Here is a 12,406-nt window from a genome sequence, read left to right on the forward strand (position 1 = left end):
TTCCACATAAGGTTCTCTTTTGACCAGCTGTCCAGAGCTGCTTTTTGAGGAAAATCAGAGACTACCTTTGAGTAGAGGGAGTAGAATACAAGCCGGGTCTTAAAATTTTACAACACAACATTATCTTTGTTGGCTTTGAGTTTGGTATGTAGAAAATAATGGTTCTTTTTTTCAGTAAATAAGAACCCTACTAGTGATTTCTACCTATTGTTATTTTCTCTTTTTATCCTAAGATTTTGTGCTGAATTGCAGGTTTTTCTTAGTTTAGATTTTCTGAAATAATCTTTTCTTCTGTCTCTTTTTATAGTTGGCTGGTAGGATTAAAATTCCGATATTATTTGGTTGATCATTAGCTATTTCCAGACCTTTGGGAAGTAGCTAAATGTAAACATGGTTACTACATATTCTGTATTTTTATTTTGTTTTGTTTTGTTTTTCAAGATAATCTCAATTTCAAGTATTTTGTTCCATTTTGTGGACATCTGGGTTTTTTGAGTTTACAAATCTGTTTTTATTTTACGAATGAAGAGAGTCACATTCTGCTTAAAAGTCCAAGAGGCATTTTCCAAGATACCGAGTTGCTCGTCAGGTTTAAAGAGACACAATGAAGGAAGACCACCCAGAGGCTCAGAGATAACTTAAAATTTCTGACACTTAGTTTTTAATTTAGATAATAAATGGTCCTTTAGGTTAGTGCTCTTTAACCTGAGTCCCTGGATTCTGATGAGCTTTAGGGAGGTGGTTTGTAAATCTCCTGCAATGATAATGCCAAACTATGTAGATGCGTGCCCTTTTCTCAGGAGAGCTTCATTTGTTTTCATCAGAATTTCAAAGGGCTTGGCAACTGCCAAAAAGGTTAATAACCACTGTTTTCTGTATAAATGGGATTTTAATGAATAGGGAAAACATTTTTGTCCCTTCCAGACATATTTTGCAGAAAGTTAGGAGATTTTCCAGATGTTTATTATTATTGGAGTAGTGAGCTCTTGAATTATTTGAAGTGTTCTCTTGAGCCAGCTTGGATTATATAGAGGTCAAATCAAAATAGCCTTATTTTAAAAAAAATTTTTAAAAATATATTTTATTGATTTTTTTACAGAGAGGAAGAGAGAGGGATAGAGAGTTAGAAACATCGATGAGAGAAACATTGATCACCTGCCTCCTGCACACCCCCTACTGGGGATGTGCCCGCAACCAAGGTACATGCCCTTGACCGGAATCGAACCTGGGACCTTTTAGTCCACAGGCTGACGCTCTATCCACTGAGCCAAACCGGTTAGGGCACTTTATTATTATTATTATTTATTATTTTTATTGACTTTAGAGAGGAAGCGAGAGGGATAGAGATAGAAACATCAATGATGAGAGAGAATCATTGATCAGCTGCCTCCTGCACGCCCCCTACTGGGGATCGAGCCCGCAACCCAGGCATGTGCCTTTGGCCGGAATCCAACCTAGGACCCTTCAGTCCACAGGCTGATGCTCTATCCACTGAGCCAAACTGGCTAGGGCTCTTTATTATTTTTTTATGTGATCTTCAAACATCAAACTTTAACCTGTAAGTTCTTGCATTTACTCCATTGTTATGGGCTGAATTGTGTGCTCTTCCCTGCTTCATGTATTGAAGGCCTAACTCCTAATACCTTGGAATGTGACTGAATTTGGACAGAGAGAGGGTGGGCCCTAATCTAATCTAACTGCTGCCCTTGGTAGAAGAGAACATTTGAACACAAAAGATACAAGAGGCATGCTAGAACAGAGGGAAAAAGTGAGGATACAGTGAGAAGGCAGTCACATACAAGTCCAGGAAAAAGACCTCAGAAAAAAGCAAAACTTGATAACACTATGATCATGGACTTTTAGTCTCCAGAACTGTGAGAAGTAACTTTCCTGTTGTTCAAGCCACCCTAGCAAACTAATACACTCAGTATAAAGTAGCAGTTGGGTGACAAAAAAAGAGTATGTCAAGGTAACTTAACTATTTTTCTTTGTCCCCCAGTACTGGGTCATATGATAAAATGTTGTGTATAGCTTTACATAATCTAGTACCTGAAAGAGATGGTTTGACCCATGAAATTTATTCCTATTCTTACTGGTCTTCTTTATTGATTTATTTATCATTTTACAGTTTCCCATTTGCCTATGCTTATATTTTGTCTTCTAGTCTCTAGCATTTCTCATTCTGTGGGACTGATTTTTATAAATAAGTCCATTATAAATCAATAGCAGAACAGTGTCGCTTGTGTATTCTCCCATATGTGTTCTGTACAGTCATTCCAGCCCAGTCTGGTTCTCTGGTACTGTCATCTGTCCTCACACCTCTTCCAGACTGTCAATTTTTGACATAACAAGCATACCTTGGAGATATTGTGGGTTTGGTTCCAAACAACTGCAATAAAGCGAGTATAATAAAGCGAGTTGTAATCAAATGGTGGGGGAGGGGCTTGATTTCAATTTGTAAGAAGCATAATATAGCAAAGTGCAATAAAATGAGATATGCCTGTATATTTAGTTTTTGGAATTTCTCTTTGCCAAAAATAAAATTTGAATGTTTTTAATGATGTCTGCTTCTGTTGCTAACTTGATTCAATAAACTGGAAACTTTTAGATTTGACAATTAATAAAAGGCTAAGAGATGAATGTATGTTTGTCAAGTTCACCACGAGGGCAGGAATTCTAGTTTTGTTCATGCTGAAGCCCCAGGGTCTAGCACAGTCAGTACCTGACACTCAGCAAGATATTAAATATTTGGTAAACACTATGTTAATTTTAAATACGGTATCATTCAAGACATCCAAAATTGAGCACATAGCCCAAATTCTGCTTCCTGTCACATTGAGGTTCCTCAGTTTTCCTTTATGATATTGAGGATTACCTTGCTAAGGAGTACCCTCTCCCTTTTCCTCATCTGCTTCTTTCATTGCATAGTAGGTAAGAGATGGCCTTTGGCTCCTACCACATGTGCATCCAGGCATCTTGATGTGCTTGCTGTGTGATCCTGGCAAGTTCCTCAGCTTCCCTCTGCTTTGGTTTCTTCATGTACAGTTGGAGATAGAGTATGCACTTCTTAAGTTGTTTTTGGGGGGAGGATTATGAGCTTAGAACAGTGCCTGGCACATAGTAAACATCTTAGAGCTGTTAAAGCTGTTATTATTTTAGTGTGGAAATAGCTATTCTATTCTCACTTGTTTGTATCTGGTATCTTTTATCTCTAGTTCTACATTGGTTTCTTTCCCTAGGTATAAGACAATTCTCTTTAAAGAACAAAACCTTTGCCATAAAACTGACATGATTTTCTTGGTGGTAACCGTGTTAAGTTAGCACTATGCTTTTGGAGAGTGTTTGGGCAAGATATATCCAGTCATAAAAATACTTAACACTATGACTCAGGAATTCCACTTCTGGGAAATTTCTAAGGATATACCCTTAAATACATAAGAGATTATATCCATGAAGATGTTACATTATAATGTCCAGGGTTGGAGAGAATGGTTTAATAAATTCTGGCATTTACACTTCTACAGTTGGTGGGTTTGAAAACCATGTAATAACATGGAAAATACTACTTATTATGAAAAGTACAGCATTGTATGTACAATATGATTATAACCATGTTAAGTAAATACATACATCTAGGCATTTCCAGAGGATAAGATATATAAAGGCTCTCTTAAACCCATGACTTCTTTTTAGATTCTAGTTTTATGCAAAGCTGGTTCTAAAGGCCCAAAGTTTACCCTGAATTGAAATTTCTTTATAGCTTGTTATAATTATACTAGAGGCCCAGTGCACAAAATTCGTACACCGGGGGGGGGGGGGGGGGCGTGCTCAGCCTAGCCTGCACCCTCTCCAATCTGGGAGCCCTTGGGGGATGTCCGACTGCCGGTTTAGGCCCAATCCCAGGGATCGGGCCTAACCCGGCAGTCGGACATCCCTTTCACAATCCCGGACCGCTGGCTCCTAATCGCTCACCTGCCTGCCTGCCTGGTCACCCCCAACTGCCCCCCCCCCCCGCTGGCCTGGTTGCCCCCAACTGCACCCCCCATGCCGGCCTGGTCGCCCACACAGCCTGCTTGTTCAGTTGTTTGGTCATCCCTCACTAACTAACCCCCCTGCCGGTCTGGTCGTAGGTAGCCATCTTGTGAGGGCATGAGGGTTAATTTGCATATTACCTCTTTATTATATAGGAATAGGATCTTTCCTATTTGGTTTTAGGAACTCCAGATTTAGTCAAATTCTATAGAATGGGATGGCTATAGGGTACAAAGATGAAGATACTAGTAAACCTTTTGTGTACTCATGGAGTAGTTTTATATGAGAGATAAGGCAAGTACACAAACCCCCACTATATGATTTTTTTCTTTTTTGTCCAATAACATGACACTTTGGGCTTCTTAGTGCCTAATTAGTTTTCTGCAGTATAGATTTTTCACATTTATCCCTTGGATATACTACTTTTTTAACTCTAATATTCAAATTGGCTTTGGTAAGTTCTAAAAACAGGTCCCAAAGCAGCAATTTTTTGTTTTGTTTTCTGTTGACTCTCTATGTCTTTTCAAGTGGTAATTCTTAACAAAGTGTACACCTTGACCAGCCAGTAAGTACATGGACTGCTACTTCAGTCTTGGTTCAACAGATGCTGGAGGAATGTGGTAGAAGAATCATTAATTACTGACAGCTGGGTGCAGTCAGGACTGTGGTTTAGGTTTTATTTCTTTGGTCAACATCGTGAGTCCTATTTCTGAAGTAATTCTCCCACCCCATCCACCCCCACCCAGGATTGCTGACAAAAGTCTTAACTTGTCCAATCTTTTGTCTGTATTGATACTGCAAGCAAACTGTTTTGCTTGGTGCCTTAATATTTGTTACCTGAATTTTGACTTTTTTATCTCCTTTTTTCTTTGATAAGCCATTTAAAATTCAGGTACCTATAATGGTGCTAATGGGCTAGGCCAGTGGTCGGCAAACTGCGGCTCACGAGCCACATGCGGCTCTTTGACCCCTTGAGTGTGGCTCTTCCACAAAATACCATGGCCTGGGTGAGTCTATTTTGAAGAAGTGGTGTTAGAAGAAGTTTAAGTTTAAAAAAATTTGGCTCTCAAAAGAAATTTCAATCGTTGTACTGTTGATATTTGGCTCTGTTGACTAATGAGTTTGCTCTAACCAACTGAGCTACCCTGGCCAGGGCGGGTGCCTAGATCTTAAGCCAAATACCTAACTGGCCAAAGAGCCACATGTGGCTCGCGAGCCGCAGTTTGCCGACCACTGGGTTAGAGCATCATCCCCACACACCAAGGTTGTAGGTTTGATCCCCAGACAGGGCACATACAAAAGTCAACCAATGAATGCATATATTCTCTCTCTCCCTTCCTTTCTCCCTTCCTTCCTCCCTCCCTCCCTCCCTCCCTTTCTCTCTCTAAAAATCAAATGAATAAATAAAAGACCAAGGCATCCAACCCCAAGGGTGTGTGTATGTTGGCAGACAAGCAGTGTGGTATTGCAGTGACACTGTAGAGTTAGTAGCTGTTCTCTTATTTTTCATATCAATCTTTATTTGGCACCTAATGGATGTTTGAACTGTGTTCATAGCTAGTATTAGAATCTTTAACGTTTATTCCCTGGGAGAGATGACATCCTTATGTCCGAGTTACATTTTGGTCAAATAGGGCATATGTTAAAGCTCTGATCAGTTCTTTGAAAGTACTGCATGTCATGTACAAGTGATGTAAAAAATTGCTATTGCCTTAAATATATATAAATTTGCATAAAATATGTATGGAAGAATGATTGGTTTCAAAGTTGAAAAAAGCATCAGCTTACTCAAGGAAGTAACAGTTTACTATGTGAAAGGGTAAAGTTTTTATTTTTCTTTATTTTCTTTAAGAAATATTAGGATAGGAAAAACAAGCAAGTGTTTTATCAGGAATGCGGAATATCTCAAAATCTGTGGAGGCAGAATTTTCTTGGTAATAATATACTTGTCAAAATATATTAATGATTTTGGGGGTTCTAAACTTTTTTTATTGGGTTTCATTTGGATTTTGATGTTCATTTTAGCCAGGGCTGCCAAATTGTAGATGTCTCATCTGCTTAGGTAGCAATAAATTGTGATATGCCATATTTTTTAGAGCATTTGGTATTATGTCACAGGAGCAGTAGGAAAAACTTTGTAAACTACTGCGTTAACATAGATAATCATGGTAAATTGAACCAAAATGAAATACTTCAATATGTCTCTGTTCTCCAGCTGTTTGATAATTTGTAACAGCCTGAACAAGTGTTCTTTCCTTCAAGGCCCTTCTCCTTTCTTCTCCCTACTCCAAGAAAAGGGGAGTGGGGAGACCCGAGTAAACTAGTATAATATCCCTAATTCAGTATTTTGCAGTACTGTTAATTGTGTAAGGTATCACTTCTGTTGTGCTCACAATAGAATAACGAAGTAGTGGCTACCATTCCCAACTTGTAATATTCCTTTTCAGTATGTTTTATATACTTTGTTGCCCATCAAGGTTATCATAACCTTTATTTTCTGCAAGTTAGCTTTGTTTGTTTTTTAATCATGATATAGAATCTATATTATAGATAACCATGAAGCAGGTATGTGCTATACTTCAATACCATTGTGAATTCTAAGAACGATGAAAGCTGTGAGCATTGAGTTCTTGAAAACCTTGCATGTGTGTTTCCAAAGGCCATTCTCTGTATTACTCAGTATCTATTAACAGACAATAAAGGATTTTCCCATTAAATTGTATACTACTAACCATCCGGACCTCCTGAAGCAAAGTCCAGAATTCCCATGAAATAGCCTTAGAGAATATTCCAGAGAGAGAGAGAGGGAGAGAAGAGAGAGAGGAGAGAGAGAGAGAGAGAGAGAGAGAGAGAGAGAGAGAGAAGAAAGAAAGGGAGGGAGGGAGGGAGGGAGGGAGGGAGGGAGGGAGGGAGGGAGGGAGGGAGGGAAAGAAAAGAAAAGAAAAGAAAAGAAAAGAAAAGAAAAGAAAAGAAAAGAAAAGAAAGAAAAAGAAAAGTGAACTAACTCCCTGAAAAAATTCTGCCCCCAATATTTTGGAGCTCACTTTGAGAAATGCTATCTTTTCTGAGTTAGGCTGTGTTCTGCTGTTGTGTTAAGGTGCTTTGTTGGGGTTGGATGCATTCTGTCAGTGCTTAGAGGCCTATGGAGGGAAGTCTTTTTAATGCCTCTGCCTGTATTCACACCCTCCTGGTCTTGGCACTTTTTTCTATTTTACTAGCTGGGGAAGCAGTTTCTACCTACTTTTACAAATGTATGGCTTTCTATGTGATTATGATATGTCTGGTTTAATTCACAGTTCTGTGTAGAGGCTTTACATGGCACTGAAAAATTTGACCCAATTTAAGAAAAATTGACCCAACTTGAAAGATAAAGGCTCTTCGAATAGATGCTACCAGAGTTATTTAATTTTATTTAATAAAATTTATTTGTGTCATAATCGAATCTAAGATTTTATATGCTGTTTTGTGGTGATTTTTTTTTTTTTTTGGTAGCAAGGATAGTATAGATCCAGGAGATTCTTATCTAATTCATATCTTAATTCCACTACTAACTAGCTGTGGGGCTTCAAAAGTCATTTTTAGCTCTGTTATTTACTTCATTTGCAAAAACCAGGATTTTATTATATGTACATGTTGCTGGAGTTGCTCATCGTTTCTGTAATGGTTCCGTGAAGAAGGCAGTCATAAGATGTCCTCTAGCAGCTTTTACATTTGTAAAGAAATAGTGGATTTATTTACTCTATGCTTTCCCCCTTGTAAAGGTATCATGGGAAGGGTGTTTCAGGAACTATTCTATTTTTATTACTCTGATTTTTTGTAAATAAAGAGCAGCTGTTAATGCTAATAAATGATGACTCCTTTTTTGGAATTAACAGTCCTGTACTTTTAATATAGTAGAAAGAAACAGAAAGTGCCTTATCTTCTAAACTGTTTTGATAGGCAAGGCACCATAGACTGAGTGACAAATTAGAAAGCAGGCATCTATCTGCCTTTCATGTTAGGCTTCCTGTTAGCTCAAAGAAATTCTGTCTTTTCCATTTGCTCGTTGATCAAGTTCATCCCTTCTCAGACAGCAGTTAGTATGGCTCCTTAGGCTTTGGGATTTATCTAACCACTTTTTTTCCTAAGCAAAGTTAAATTATCTCCCATGTCTTCATGTTGGGATTGTATACTATTTTAGTTAAAGAGTTTTTCCAGCTTTTTTGAGTTGAGATCAGAAGTTACAGACTAAAAGGAATGCTGGAATTATTTGAAAGCAGGATTTTGGAGGAAAGCTGTTCAAGTATTAATTGATTCATTGTTGTTTCTCACCTATTCTTGGAAAGGATTTAAGGTGATAGGTGCATACAAAGACTTTCTCCACTGCCAAGTTTTGTGCAAGAGAAAAGATTCACTTTCTCACCTTCTAGTCACTCTTCCACCAAGAACTCTGGGTCTGTCTTACTCACAATACAGTGCCTCACAGCAGGGTCACCAGGGATCTCCTTCCCTAGCTAACTGGACACAGTTCTTTATTTGACCTTGCTGTAGGGTCTAAAAGTGTCTGCACCTCCCTTTTATGCACATTTTCCCCCTGATATAACAGTGATACATTGTGAAATTTTTGGAAAAAGACATCTGTAATTTCTATCCAGAAAACCTTTTGCTCATTTAAATGTTTCTATGACAACTGTCTTATTCCTTTCCTCCTATTCTCGTGTTAATCTCTTTACTAGGTAGCAACATCTAAAAATCATCCCAAAAAGGCAGCTTCTGATTCCCCCTGCTCCAGGTCTGCTCAGCTACCTTGGTTACCATCTCACTAAAAGGTACCACTCTCCAGCTAGTTGCTGAAGCCATAAGATGAGGACTCAACTTTTACTCCTCTCCTTCAATCTCCATTTATAATTAGTGGCTAAAATCCTGCCTGTTCTTTCTAATTCATTTACTTGTCATTTTTCCACTCATGACACCTTAGCTTGGACTCTGGTTATTTCTCACCTACCTCAGTTTTCCAAAAGCACCGTCTACTTTAAACCTCTTAGGAATTTATTTATCTCCCTTCAACACTTATTTAGCTTTGAAAATCAGGGCTTCTCTGACCTCTTTCTACACCCTCAAGACTGAACTTGGTGCTGATAGTCCCCTCTCCTCTTCTCATACCCTTATAACACATATCACATTCTGTTGTAATCGCCTATTTACTTTTCTGTTTCCTTAAAGGCAGCTTTTAGGTCTTATTCATAATTGTACAGTAGTATCCAGCCCAGAGTATGTAGTAAATTTTTCATAATAAATGGATAGAAGGAAATGGGTGGCTGTTAATATGAAAAAGTTTTAAAGCTGTTATGTTAGTTTTATGGTTCTGGGTGCCTTAAAAATTGTATCTTAAAGTGATATGATTGGCCTTTGTTCACCTGTTCCCATGGTAATGGTTCTGTGGACGAGCTTCCAGAGGGTGAAGTATGGTAGTCGGGCAAAGCAGGAGGGGATCTGATAGGCTGGGAGCTGATATTATAGGCTGGCTAGTGTGGGCTCCACCACCTGGCATTGCGGGGAAGGGTAGGCTTTCTTGTGGTAACAGCAATGTAGCAGAGATGAGAAGGCTGTTTAAACTAGGGCAGTTGTGCTAGGGATGAAGAAGAGGGAGCATATTAGTGAGTTGGTGATTGGATGTGGGGTCAGGGTGGAGGAATCGAAGTGACTCAACTTTCTGGACTAGGTACTTGATGTAATCATTAACTAGTTTTGTTGGTTTTTGAGATTCTTTTTGATATCCAGGTGAGTATGTCTGTTAGGCAGGCAATAGGATATGAAGTTGGGAGAGCACATCAGTGGAGAGTCATCAGTTTGTGGTCATTAAAAACTAGAAGAGATCACTTAGATGTATGGCTTGCGTGACAATGGTCTAGAAAAACAAAACTCTGAGCAACAATGATTAAGGGCAGGAGAAGAAGAGATCTGGAAAAAAGCAATGTCAAAGAAACTGAGGAGTTGAAGTTGAAGAGGAAATTGGGTGATAGGTCATAAAATTTTTTCAGCTTTAAAGAGAGTAAACAAGAAAATGGATCTGTCTTTACCTGTCAGGATGAGTGCTTCAGTATGGACTGTCTGCTTGGCTTTTTGTTGGGCAGTTCCACCTCACCCCTATTGAGGCAGTCCAGCACCCCAGCCCAAGTCTGGAACCCATGACACTCTTACACCAGATCTAACACATGACCTTTAAAGTTCCATTAAAGTTAATCTAAGGTTAAAAACAGATTCTGGACCCAATTCCAGAAATTCTGACTCAATGGGCCCAGGGATCTTAATTTTTTACAAGGACATTTCTGAGTGTCTCAGGAACAGTCTTGTGTAGGTAGGTGCTATATCTCTGCAATTTATTTAATTGCAAGAGAGCAGGACTTTATTATAGAGAACTTTAAAAATACAATTGTGATAAAGAGATTGGCAACCATGGAAACCTGGCTGGAGCTTTCTGCAGTGTTTGTTTAAGGGAGTTAGGTGGGGGTGGGAAAAGCGCCACCGTCTGAGGTAATCTATTAGAGATGCAAAGTTTTTTTCATGGATCTTTGCAGCAGATGCCATTGGTGCCCTGCTCATATGGTGTGGTCCACCAATGATTTCAACCAGAACCCAGAGTTCTGCTGTTTTTTACTCTTAAGTCTTGCCAGGACAGGGTGTTCAAGGCTTGCAAAGGAGAGGGGAGGTTAATATCCTAGGCAATTTTCAGCCAGTTGGGAACTCAAGCCTAAATGCCCTGTCTTCTTCAGGGGACCCATAGAATTGTTCCCTACCCTCCAACAGTCACCCTGATTGCATCACATGGTTTTGTTAGTTTTTCTCCTTCCATATTGTACCTTTCCTCCCCTCCCTTCTGTTCCCTAGGATCATCTCCTATTTAATCTGCTATAAAACCTTATCTATTAGTAATGTGTCATTTGAGCTGACTTTACAGGTTAATAAATGCAAACAAAATCCTTCTGTTTCTTCTTAATGTCCCCGTCTATCAATTTAGCACCTAAAATAATGTGTGAGGGAGGAAGGCAAAGAGAACATTCTGTGCGATGCAGAATGGTACACACATTGCTGAAGTTTAAATTTATCCACAGACATTCTGTAATAAGATCATTATGTGAGAATTTATTGGATTTTTTAGCAAACTCCATGTCTTTCATTTTACTTAGGAGTTGAAGGGATATGGAAAAAACCCAGAAAATTGTTGACACAGAAATAGCTCTAGATGTGCCTCCCCCCCCCCCCCCATTTATCATTTATTAATTTATCTATTTTATTCATATATATCTTCATCTTATTCTTGAGTTATGGGTGGTTCTTTTATAAGGCCAAATTATAGAATATATAATAGCAAACTACTAAAATGTTATCATGCAGAAAGGGGAAGATCTTTACAGATTTAGGATATAAATTGCCAAAAATCAAAAACAAAGATCTATTTCAGGGATATCTTTTAAAAGATACCTGATGTGCCTTAAATGCAAGATTTCTGTTTACCTAGCTGGAAGATACTTATAGCCACATTTCTTCTTTTAGCTGAGACTGGACTCTAGGAATTAAAAGTTGAAATGAAAGGTAAACTTGTTCTGGATGATCGCTTTCATTCTTCATTATTAAAGCTGATATCTGAAAGCAGTTACCATAGAGGCTGCCACATTGCAGGCACTCAGTAAAGTTATGGGGTGAATGAGAGGAATATGATGAATTGCCCAATATGTATGTCTTAGACTGGTGTCCCCATGAGTGAGAATAGGTGAAAGTCCATGTTCTTAGACTGCTCTTGCCTCACTCCACCAACCTGAGACTGCAGATGTTTATTTTGGTCTGTAGGTTTATTTTGTAGGACACCAGGCATCCCTACAGAACACTTTTTGTATAGCAGTGGGCTATTTTGACATTTAAATGATGAGATCTTTGGATAGATAATCTGGTATTCTGACCTCTCAGTTAATGTTTCAATGCAGACTCAGAGAGTAAGTGACTTGTCCAAGGTAAAAATCATCCTGTGTGGTTAATTAGTGATATGGTAAGGACTAGAACTCAGATCTCTGCATGTAATTATCTTTTTGTCTAATTTTAAAAATGGCTCTCATCTCTACCCCAGGTTAGAGAACAAAAACAAGGCACTTTTTCTGAATTGGTTCCAAATGGCTTTTAGAATTAATAAGGATTAGAGGTTCTAGATTTGATTTACGATATTCGCAGAAAAAATTGGCAGTGAGGAGCTTATACAAATAGATTATTTAGAAAATCAAGACTAATAGACGGGCAAAGTACATAAGCAAACAAGTGAAAAGTTATAAACATACCGATATTCAAGTGTGGGAATAGCTTAGAAAACAATATAATAATTTTGATAGACCTTTGCAACCAATAA

At 38.5% G+C, this 12,406-nt stretch overlaps 1 protein-coding gene across 2 annotated transcripts in view; it reads left to right on the forward strand.

Annotated features, from left to right (window-relative positions):
* Nucleotides 1-12,406, forward strand: part of FBXO34 (F-box protein 34) — a 68,744-nt gene that overhangs the window by 52,241 nt on the left and 4,097 nt on the right. The gene's annotated exons all lie outside the window — the stretch shown is intronic.

The sequence above is a fragment of the Cnephaeus nilssonii genome (genome assembly GCF_951640355.1).
Source record: "Cnephaeus nilssonii genome assembly, chromosome: 4".
Taxonomy (NCBI): domain Eukaryota; kingdom Metazoa; phylum Chordata; class Mammalia; order Chiroptera; family Vespertilionidae; genus Cnephaeus; species Cnephaeus nilssonii.